Source organism: Doryrhamphus excisus, linkage group LG15 (assembly GCF_037039965.1).
Source record: "Doryrhamphus excisus strain RoL-2023G ecotype Guam linkage group LG15, RoL_Dexc_Guam_v1.1, whole genome shotgun sequence".
NCBI classification, from domain to species: Eukaryota; Metazoa; Chordata; class Actinopteri; order Syngnathiformes; family Syngnathidae; genus Doryrhamphus; species Doryrhamphus excisus.
Window position 1 is genome coordinate 7,430,785 of NC_136371.1, and position 12,589 is coordinate 7,443,373.

The following is a 12,589-nucleotide window of genomic DNA, read 5'->3' on the forward strand; positions in this document are numbered from 1 at the left end:
GGTACACCCTGGACTGGTCGCCAGCCAATCACAGGGCACATATAGACAAACAACCATTCACACTCACATTGTTAACTATGGACAATTTGGAGTCGCCAATTAACCTAGCATGTTTTTGGAATGTGGGAGGAAACCGGAGTACCCGGAGAAAACCCACGCATGCACAGAACATGCAAACTCCACACAGAGATGGTGGAATCGAACCCTGGTCCTCCTAGCTGTGAGGTCTGTGCGCTAACTACTCCGCCGCCGTGCTGCCAAACAACAACATGAAAAGAATAATGAATGATGATGACAGCAATTGGTATAAACTTGTTCAACATCATTTGTGCAAAGGAACCGAGATTTTCAAGGGTCGTTTTTCCTTTCTTTCTATTCTAATTGCGTATTCAGCTTTGTAGCAGCCCGACTATGATGGCATCTTCAGGTGGCATAGCAAATCAAACATCAGGAACTGTAGAGAGTCGGAGCTGCCATTCTACAACCTCAAATCAAAGATGCCTCATCCTGCAATTCAATACTGCACGGGTTCACTGACAACTGTCATGGCCGCAACAGACAACAGACAATGGCTTCATCTCTATGCTCGTGTTGATAAAACACTGTGTCACTGACTCAAAAATGGTGTCAGTGATGTATAAAAGTAAACTCGGGGTCCATGACTGAGCTGGCAGCAGCGAGAAATGAAGAAAGACAATGCCAATATCAGACTACCCTACTGAGCTGGGATTCAAACATAACATCACTCAGTATTTCAATGAATCAAGCCAAATTACAGAAGGGCGTTCAGCTTGTATCACAATGATTCCATATTTTTCTTACCTTTCAGACTTTAGATGATGAAAAAATAAAAGATTTGCTGCTTAGTAACCATAGACGTGTAGGCCGTATAGACTGCCAAAGAAGAAATGCACTTCATGAAGCACGTAAATGCATACGTGCCATGTAGAGAGACGGAATATTAATGGCCACTGGTGTGCAAGTAAAACCCATAGTGCCTGCAGCTGATTAAATATGAAAACTCATCCAGAGAATGTAATCAACCGCATACTGAAAAATGCATGGACTTCACATATTAAAGAAGACACAGAGCATCTCCCCAGAACAAACACTAGCAAAATCCAGTTACATTATTTTTTCCCATAAGGGCAACTCACAAAGATAAGCATTCTTGAAGTAACTGGAGCACCTTTTACCATTAGACCTTGAGGCCGTGGTGATTTTTTTTCTGCAGGTATTTCAGTGCAACATGCAAGTTTCTTATCACAAAATGTTCCCGTGCTTTGCTAGAAGGAACGATGATTGCCGGTTGATACTCACTCAAACAAACACTCCAAGAAATGACAACAATCAAACCTAAAGCGTGTTTTTCCTTCAATCAAATTGCAGTTTTGAGTGCACAGGGGTGGGGGTTGAGAGTTCTGATCGCTTTCCTCGACTGGTGAAATGACACACCCTTTTTATTCGTACAGTAAGCACAAATGAAACACAGATTCAGACAAATAATCACATTTACTTCAATGACTTGGGAAGCATCACATAAAAAATACGCCAGCCTTCCCATGTAGAAAAATACAGTATAGTAGTTTATAGTAGCACCGTGGGAGAATGATAGATGGTGCATTCAAGGACCGTCAAACAAAAAGGGACAATTTCGTCTCGGAGCGTGAGTGGAAGCTGGTTGGGTTAACTTAGTTTAACGGTGGATGCTAGTGCGGTTGTGTGTTTGCGACTGTTTACACCAGGGGTCTCAAACTCAATTTACTTGGGGGCCACTGGAGCTAGGGTCTGGGTGAGACTGGGCCGCATCAGGTTTTCCAAAAAGAAAAAAAAACGCATTTATTAAAAACAACAAATTTTTTAAAACTTCACTTTGGTTCCAATTTTCTACAAGAAAAGCTCTGATAAAACATTCCACTGTTCTCAAATATCTTACTTTTTATTTTTCTACACAAAACAAGATGAAAAATAAATAAACAAATCAAGAATAAAGAAAATCAATCAGGAATAAATAAATAAATAAATGTAATAATAATAATAATAAAACGGCAAATAATAAAAACTTAAGAAACCACATATAGTTGGTGGGTAGACAAATTTTTTCAGATTAAAATTAACAAAGCATTATTAGAGCCCTGTAGACATGACAAAACACGACTATAGTCACATTTATACTCTTTTTAGTTACAACATATTGCGCAACTGCAGGGTCTTGAGACACATGCTAACTTTCAAACTAGAGAGCTAGCAATCTAAACGGTAGCCTTCAAGTTATTTCCTTTAAACTTAAATAGCCAAAAACTTACCACTTCCACACGGATAGGGAGGATAACTATTAACAGTTATTTAACCTTTAACATGAACATTAATCAAACGTAATATTTTTTTCTGGGTACATGATACCATACGGCATCCATATCAAAGTTGCGCGGGACGCACTAACATTAAACTTTCATAGTTTACACTGCGTTTTACTTTTTTTTAATGAAGCGATTGGAATTGCATCTGAAACTACATCTTCCTTAATTACAAGCACGAGTGTTCCATTTTGTTGAAGATTTTGTGTGTAGAGGCGGTCATACCATTTACAAAAGTTAGCAACTCTATATCTGTTTTTGGAAAACTGGGCCAAATTGTCCCATGATGTACTGCAGCAATAAATGCTGGAAATTAACAAAAATAACCTTGAAGTAGCTCAAAAATGATTTAACTAACCATTTTTTTAGTATGAACAGTAGGTAATGATGCCCTATGCATTTTTTTAGGGTCTTTTCTTTACAGCTCTCACAAAGTTCCTGTCATCAACTACTGATGTTTTCCTGGTTTGCCTGTTCAGCATCTGTAACCAGTGTTTCCCTTCTTCTGCAGGCTATTTCAAATGCCTCTAGCGTCTACGACCGATGTTTGTGCATCGGTTCTGACTGATTTTTCATCTCTCAGATCCACAATTGCTGGTTTTTCCACCCATAGAGCGTTCTCTGGTTTTCACGGTGTCTTCAAATGCAGTCTGCACAAGCAAAATCTATCCAAGCCAGTCTGAAACTGAGCGTCAGTGCTATGTATTCATCGGATAAGCAATGTGCACCGAAACACACCTGTCAATACCCGTGTTCACATGACAAATGGGTAGTATCAAACAAATGGTGCTATATTCCAAGTGGTGCATTCGATCCAGGTGTAAATACCTGGAAATAAAAGCTGAAATGTCACCTGTTTGTGTCGTATCCATCTTTTGACGACAAACTCAAATGTTTTCCGTCTACAGCAGGAGGACACTGTACGGATTTTGTCAATTGATGAATGATTGAAATGGCTGACATCGGCACTCTACCAAGGACATCCCAGTGTTGTTTTTACAGCAAGTACCTATAAGTCGCACAATGCCAAAAATGCATAATTAGGTAGAACAAAAACATACATAAGTCGCACTGTGGAGTATAAGTCGCATTTTTTTAGGGTAATTTATTTTACAAACTACATGACCAAAACACAACAACAAGACATTATGTCATCTTGGGAGATAAGTTCTAACAATAAAAGAATAGAGAACAGCTGTAAGATATGCTAACACAATGGTTATTCAGCTACACAAACAATAAACATGAACAGAAAAGGTGTCCAGTGTTTATGTAACATAAACAGTTTTTTCATTTATAAGTCGCTCTGGAGTATAAGTCACAGGAACAGCCAACCTATGAAAAAAAGTGTGACTTATTTGAAGGCACTTAACACACCCAATATTCATATTATTCTTGTTTTACAGCTTCCTAATCAGAGAAGTAGCATTTAATCCTCTTTTGCAGTAATTACCATTGAGAACCCAAGAAAAATGCAGGCAATGAAGTCCCAGAAGCAGCCAACACTCAACAGCCAATAATGACCAATCCTGAGCTTCTTACTGGAACTCCTCAGGGTTAAAACCTGAGACGGGCTGAGAGCAAATCACCACACTGTGAGCATAAAGTAACCCGAGGCACCTTCAATTCAGCAACACGGGTGGAGGCAGTAGAGATCAAGATCAACCGCTGAGCTGTTTGCTAGGCACCCTCTGCTCCATTTATTATAAATTGAACTGCCAGTGATAAAATGGGGTTCATAAATTGCAATATAGTTAACCTGACCACACTAAAAATCCATTCGGCAGACATAAAGAAGAGGATCTAATGGCGCATTTACATAGGGTAACAATACCTAGACGTGCATCAACAGTATTAGTAACAGAAACTGTTACATCTTATTATGCTAGGATTAATGATGCTCTGTGTGGTGTTGTGCGCTCATAATAATGCGCGCCGTATAATTAGGCCTAGAAGTCAAACACATCATATCTGAAATGGGTCCACAGAGGGATGCATACTTTATTGAGAGCAGATGCTGATTGAAAGCAGCTGCACATCAGCGAGGTTACTTCCGATTCACATTTTAGGATGCAGGGGTTTTGGGTGACATGGACTCCTCACCATGATATACTACCTTGAACCCTGCTGTCTATTACATCTATTGTTCAACCTGAGTCTGATTTTAGAAACAGATGGTATTTATTGTGTGGCATGGTGGAAAAGTGGTTAGCGCGCAGACCTCACAGCTAGGAGACCAGGGTTCAATCCCACCCTCGGCCATCTCTGTGTGGAGTTTGCATGTTCTCCTTGTGCATGCGTGGGTTTTCTCCGGGTACTCCGGTTTCCTCCCACATTCCAAAAACATGCTAAGTGGCCACTCCAAATTGTCTATATGAATGTGAGTGTGAATGGTTGTTTGTCTATATGTGCCCTGTGATTGGCAGTCCAGAGTGTACCCCGCCTCTTGCCCGAAGACAGCTGGGATAAGCTCCAGCACCCCACATGAGGAAAAAGCGGTATTTATTGTGCTTCATAAGCCACAGGGCTTCTACATCATGAGCTACCTAAACAGCGCCGTCATTTAAAATGACAAATTACACAGAAGCACAAATATTGCCACACACCATACATTTTCTGTACCGCTTATCCTCACCATGGGGATATGCTGGAGCCTATCCCAGCTGTTTTTGGGTGAGAGGTGGTGTACACCCTGGACTGTTCGCCAGTAAAATCACAGGGCACATATAGACATTCATACCTATGGACAATTTGGAGTAGCCAATCAAGGGCTCGACAATAACAATGTACCGATGGCCCGGGGCAAGTTAAAACAAAATTGGGGCAAGTAAATCCAATCAGTGATATTCCCGTCGGACAAGTGCACTTTGGCATGCCATACTGCCAAGAGTTTTTTTAAAGCGGTTCTTGTTGGGTGTTGGTAAAACACAGACTGCGTAAATCCAGTGGTAATTTGCAAACCCATCTTGAAATGGACCAATCAGAATTGTTTATTTAGACTGCGGTCCGCAGTCCACGTTTTACCCACACCCGTTCTTGTTCGCGATCAACCAATCAGCTATTGAAAACATCTATCATGGCGTCCCTGCCAACATGGTCTAATTCTTCAACAACTTCTGAAGGAAAACACCAAAAAGTGATGAAACAGTGCCTCCTAAATGAGTATTTTATTAGCAACAGCAAATCAAATGATGGCACAGGTGAGTGAATCACATTGCTGTGACAATTTGAAGTGGTCACAATGAAACACCACCGATTAGATCCAATACCAAGTGCTGATTTTGCACAAGCTACAAAATCTAGCGGTTCCATTTCTCTGTGGATTTTTTCTCACCTTTGCTTCACAAATTATTGTTTGACCATTGAGCATTTTTTCTGGATTAAAAACACTTTACTAGTACACAAATGTGTCTATTCAATAATGTTTCATTGTGGTGCACAACTTATAAAAGGCAAAGTGCCTAGAAGTCTCGACAATCCAGATTTCCATGCAACGTCATGATCTATGTAGGAAAACAACCACAAGAAATGATAATCATTTCATCATTATTTGAGATTTTCATGTGATGCCACAAAAATTAGATGATATCATTATGGCAGTCTTTTCATTTTACATTGGGCAAGTTCGGGCAAGTAGTTCTCACCTTAAGGATTCCCCATGGGCAAGTAATTTTTGTTTTTAATGTAGAGCCCCGGCCAATTAACCTAGCATATTTTTTTAATATTGATATTTATTTTAAGCACAATATCAAAATCAACCATATCGTTCATATCGATATAGACTGGGTGTTCATCTTGTTAGGTTTGTAGCTTGCCGTTTGCTTCATTGTTTACCCTCGGGAGCAGCCTGGGGAGTTGGAGACTGATAAGGTGGCCGCCCCTTGGTTTCTCTGACTCTTTATTAACTGACGACCATAAGTCAAAGACGCTCATCTATTTGACCAAAGAGCAGGCAGGGAAAAGGCAAAGTATGCCCGAGTTAAGTAGAACTGCAGATTGCATTAAAGAAATGCCATGGCAAACCAATGCTAAGAGTCTTGTGCATGAAATGCCCAACATGCCAACACTGTGGGTGCTGTGAGAAGCAAACACAGGCCTCCTCCATTATATGCATCTCAGCATACAGAACCCCATGACAACTTCAGCTCCTGCAGAGACAATCACGCCTCAAACATATTGTGTACATCTCTCTCTCTCTTAACCACTTTCAAAACATCACCAATCTTGGTTTAAAAATCAAAACTCAGTCATCTGACTGGTGGTACATAAATCTGAAGGCTGAAAAACTGTTTAGAAAACAAATGTGTCACATAATTAAGGGCAGTGATGGTGAAATGGAATCAGTGAATTCACATTATGCGGACCTGTTATATCATTTTCCGATTCACAAACAAGAACAAGATGGTTTATGACAACATGTTATTTACTTCCCTATCGTCATGGTATAAGAGTAAGCATCAATGTGGTTTTCCATGTCAAATCTTGTAAAAATCTGCATACAAGCAGCCCAGGCGCTAATTTATTCATGTTGTTGAAAAGACTAGTGGTGATTCAAAATTTAAAAAAAAGGATAGCATTGGTGAATTGGTCTGTCCACTGTAGTCACGGAAGCCTGACTTGAGTCCCTGGTGCTATATAAAGGAGGGGCTTCCAACATCTGAAGCTGTGAATATTCATGAACTGGAGGAAAAGACATTTTTCGTTTGATCCGTTTACTGCAAACAGCAGAACATTTACAACATTTGCCGATAAACCTCCTGTGAAATGAGGGAGGGGGGTGGGGGGACTAATAACTAGCTTTCGGTATGTCAGAGAGCATCAATGTAAAAATGCCCTCAGAGAGTAAAACATACAAATAAAAATACTACCGCCACGGTGGCACAAGTCTTCTGACCTTATAAAAGATGACACAATTGTAAACCTACAAGCACCCGCTTCCAGTGTTAACATGAACACGGATGAATTGTAATTGCAGTTGGCCTGGCATTATTCAGCAAGAAGGTCAAGCAAAATAACATACTCTGACTTGTTGACACCCATCGGGGTCAACTATAAACCCTGGCACCCCCTGGAGGCATGTTGACAGATTCTGCCCTATTATAGTAAAACATTGATTTGTTGTGTTTTTCCATATACAGTAATAGCCCCTCAAAGTAAGACTGATGACTTCTGACAAACACTGACCATTGCAGACAATTCTCACATAAAAATAGAGTTGAAAATAAGCGCTTAAGTTTTCCAGACTGACAACATTTCCACTGGCCTGCAGGAAAACCATTATTCAACATATAGTTGAGCAGTGGTGTGCAGTTAGGGCCAGCAAAGCCTTCTCTGTTGGCCTAAACAGAATCAGAAGAACTGACCTTGTACAACTTCATGTCTCATATTTTTTCCATTAAATTGTTGTAGTTTATTCCCAACAGTCTATTATCGTCATTTAGTAGCATTACTGATTCCAGTATTGGTTGTGTATGTCAGATTTCATTGTATTATGTGAGTACATCGAATCTGCCTTCAGAATCAGGAGTGCTGGCCCATGAGATCAGTCAGATTTCAGCTTCGCTTCTGGCCCAAAGTGACATCGGCATTTTTCTGTTCCATTGATCACAGCAAAACTGTTTCATCTTATTCGATAAATATTGATTCTGAACTGCTTTAGGTGATGTGTAGTTAGGTCTGGGTGATATGGACTAAAACACATATCCCGAATATCGATGTCCGATATATATCCCAATATTTTTTTCCACAAACTGACTTTAGACAAAAATCAAAGCCAAACAAGCGTGCAAAGTTTAAAATCTGAACTCTTAAGCCGTTCCATCCATGCTTACATTAGTGCCAAGCTTAAGACTTAACATGCAGTGAGCGACACTGTCTGTGAGCGTGCACCATATTGCTCCGTTTTGTCAGTAAGCAATGACTATCAAGACAAAAGGCTTCCACCTCGGAAAACTGGACAGGGTAGTTGCGTCTTGTGTTGTGTCTTCTTCAGGAGTACTTTCAAACAAATGCGACAAATTGGCCTTGTCAGTGTTCATGGGCTTAATTCTCTTTAAAACCCAAATATTCCCACACTGGGGCTGTGGCATCCAGCTTAGAAACCGTGGCTTTTGTGGATTCATATTTGCTCACTTGCAGGCTGCAGCACTCAGGATCAGCCCCGACTCCACCCTCTGGCACAAAGAAACTGAATGACTGACATGAGGATTCACTCACACCCGTTCATTCAGCTATATAACCAACACGCCCAGGTGTTGAAGACATGAAAAAAAAAAAATAAATAAACTTTTCTTCTACAGGGTCAATTATGCAAATTACATGATGGCGTCACCTAATAACAGAAACCCACCGCCACAAATAGATTACAGACCTGTGGAAAACAATCTGAATGACTGTGGTCTACTGGCTTCTTGTAGTTTCCGTCTGGAGTTTATTTACTGTCACAAATGTTCTGCAAGACAAGTGGACAAAAATCCCATTAAGGGACCTAACCATAATTCCCCAGCCAGTTGGACAACATCTGGGTGGATCAGTTACTGCTACTGTGCAGGTCTCAGTGACAAAATAGTGCTTCCACATCTATGATGACACAAAATTGCCATGTAAAAAGGCCCTCATTGAATGCAGTTTCCCTAGGAGACTAACAAAAGCCGCACTGACATTTGCAACGCTCCCTGAAGGCACCAACATTGCCAGCGTTCACGGCAACAACCAACAAACTGACTGATTTTCTCTTTGAACATTGTTGACACGAGAAGACGCATCAAAGGCAAAAACGTGCATCAACATCGTGCGTTGCGATTCAATCTGCTGGTTTGAAATACAACATTCCCCCATATGCTTTACAAGCACCATTCATCAATGTCAAAGACACTTTATTGTATCTGGGAGGGCAGTCTGGCACCGATACATTGAATTCCAAACACTTCCGGTACAAAAAAAAATGCATTGTATTAAATCTGTTGGGCCTAAGGTCGGTTGACTGATGCAATGGAATCCCATAATAAAATAACCCTTGAGCTAAAAATCTATCCATCGTGTCAGGTTTGCCGGATATTGACAGGCAGCACTCCTCCACGTTAAAAAAGCCCCATGAGGGTTGAGTGAGTTTCAAACTAACCTATTAGGTGCGGACCCAAGGGGCTTGCATCCCAATACTGGTTGTCAATAACATGCCGTTCACAGCACAGCAGACAGAAAAATACTGTATGTAAAGTGTTACATGCAGTATATGTGACTTACAATGTTCCTTCAAGATGTCCAATAGAGGGACTGACATTTGGAAACTGACATTTCTTCTATTAAAACGGCAGAATCGTCCCCTGTATTGGTCCCTTTTTGGGCCAACATGAACTGTTTACACCAGTTTACATCACTGTCATATGTGCGCCAGGTCAATTATCTGCCTAATTGAGATGAAACCACAGAATGGAAGGCCTGTGGGATGGTTCAGAAATGAAAACAGACAACCCTACTCCCACTTTGCAGTTTTAGGCAGGATCCGTACTTGGTCCCATGCCAGCACACATGCACTAATGAGTGAAATTAGCAGGTTTATGGTTTTAAACAGGCTTGGTTTTCTTTTAGTTTAGAGTTTCTAAACTAGAAAAGAAGTATGAGGAACGTAGTGATGTAATGACCTCCCTTTAAGGAGATGGTTTCACACAAAACTACATCTGTATTCTTGGTTCTTTGACAATGACATTTTGGAACCAAAAATGGAAACTCATCTCATTGTGTTAGTTAAGGATGTCCATATGTGATATATTGTTTGTGTTGCAAGGTGCTCACTAAAAAGGGTCGCGTCTATTTATAATTGATTTACAATGCAGTCTGAATCAGTTAATCGGGGATCGATTGACTTTGTCTGCGAAGGCCGAAAGGGGGAGCTCTTGGCCCTGGCACTCCATTCTGGATGAGGATGCCAGAGGGAGACGTGTCCGGCCATTCTTATTTACATATTTCCCCATTTTCAGGTAAATCACAGGCATTAAATGTACTCATTGCTGTGCTACAACTTGTGAGCATTTTTAAGCATGTTTGGTGGATTGCGGAAACTCTTTGAAACATAGTTTGGTACCACGTTGTAGATGCGACATGGTACTGTAAGCTAGCTAACCGACGTCTGTTAGGAGGGTAATGGCACGGTTTATGTTTAATATGTGTGTTTGTTTATGTAGACATGTACAGTATATGTTCTTTCTTTGGATGTTTAAAATATCATGTGAATAGTTTGTGCTTGAGTTGTCTTAAAAAGTAGAAAGGGACACTGTTTGTTGTCTTGTTGATTTGCTGTGCAGGTCTACTTGTGGGAAACAAAATGGCTACTGTGTGCTTGACATACATGTTTTTTTGTGTGTGAACTTTTTACCGCGATTTCCAAGTGTACGTGAATACAGCAGCAACTTGTGCCCGAGGAGTTATGAATGCACATGAATGCACCATTCTTCAAAAAAAAAAGCTAGTTCAGCACTGATAGCACTTTGTTTGTTTTTATCCTACTTGTTGATTATGAAGTGTCCATTGTTGTACGTTGACTCAACAAGACCACACACACACAACCACTTCCACACAACAATATCCCTCCATTAGACAACCACATACCCGAAAAGAACCACCACCCCTTCTTTATAGTACTCAAAATACAATCGACTATTTAGTTTTTTGGCTTCCTTCACAGTGAACAAACAATGGTAACTAAAGAGAGAAAGAGTGTGTTACCGCAGCTGGAACTAATCCATTGAATTACAACAGTTATTTGTGTTGATTTGTAATTAGAGGTGTCCGTTCTGTGAACAAATCATATCATTATAATCAGGTGCTGTGTACAAAACAATACATAGATGTTGGCAGGTTTGAGTTATGGCGCCACCTGTTGGTTTGACACGTTTTTGACAACGTGTAGCATACATTTTCAACTGCATTGATTTTCATAAAAGCCATTTGTGGTGGAGAAAGGCTTTTTATAAAATACTCTAAATGTTGACAGTGCTTGACCTCGTCCCTCTTTACTAAAACACCCGCATGATGAATTTGACTAACGTGCATTAGCAGCCAGATACAGTAATGTCATTATGATATGAAGAGCAGGATAATATGAGATTCACAATGCTCTAATCTGGATTTATTCCATCTCTGCCATTCTTCCATTCTCTCTCTCACACACACATACATACATGCAGGCGCCAAAAGCTGTGGCTTCTTGTCACTGAATGATGGCATGCTCTTTAAACGACACATTTAGTCTCTTTTAGGGTCCAGCACATCAGCGATAGTAGATTCAGCACCAGTAACGCCAGAAACAAGAAGCAACTAATACGCTCAGAGTAAACCTCCAACTGTTACTAACCTACAAGACATTCAAGTACTAATGATTGCCATTTGTTGACAACACCGGCGTACACGCAGGCATCGTAATGGCAGCTCATTCAAAGGGATAAATAACAATCACTTTCTAAACAACAGCAACCTTCGGCAAACGCCGAAAGACGCACAAAAAGCAACCCGAGGCGAATGGGCGAAAATGCCAAAGCACATACCGATATTGTTGTCAGTGTCCCGCGTGTGTGTGTGCTGGAATTGTGGTTGTGTCAGGTCCACGCCGAGCTGGCGCTTGCTTTGATGGATTCGGCATCCCGCGCCTCACTCTCTTGGAGGGCAGGCTGAAGCCGGCGAGAGGACAGCGGTCATCCAATAAGAAGCCCCCGAGTTGGTGCGATATCAGCCAATCAGCGTTAAGCCTGAGCGAGGAGGCGGGGCTGAGCGAGCTCGCGCCTGACGATACTGACAATGGCATCGTGAGGGGTTGGGTATGCCGAAGGGTATATTAAATGTACTATATCATAATATTTTGTCAGATAAGGCTTTCCCCGAATAAGTCTAGTGTTTAATTATACGAAACTGTTAATCCATAACCCTTGGCTGGTGGGGTACTGACTTTTTTATATTAATACTACTTGCTCATTAAGAGGATACCACTTTAGGTAAGTTTGTTTTCAACACCTGTACCTGTTGCAGTGCTAACCATGTACCAGCGTTAATTTAAGTACATTTTTCCCAAATACTATATCAAAATTAAGCACAGTTTTTATGCAAAACATGAAAGATAAAGAAAAGTTCTGTTTTGTCTTTCTAATGCTGAAATGTGTCTTCTGTTTCTGTGGGCATGAAGTGGTTTAGTCCGCTAGCCCAGTAAAAACAGGACAAACGGGTTTGTGTTAAAACGCTGTATT

General features: G+C 40.7%; 1 protein-coding gene across 2 annotated transcripts in view; it reads right to left on the minus strand.

The window, feature by feature from the left end:
* Nucleotides 1-11,996, minus strand: part of LOC131104474 (beta-1,3-galactosyltransferase 1-like) — an 82,288-nt gene extending 70,292 nt beyond the window's left edge. For both annotated transcript variants that reach the window (XM_058051701.2, XM_058051700.2), the window contains exon 1: nt 11,897-11,996. The gene's annotated coding sequence lies outside the window, so the exon portion shown is untranslated. The remainder of the gene's footprint in view (nt 1-11,896) is intronic.
* Between the last annotated feature and the right edge of the window lie 593 nt (nt 11,997-12,589).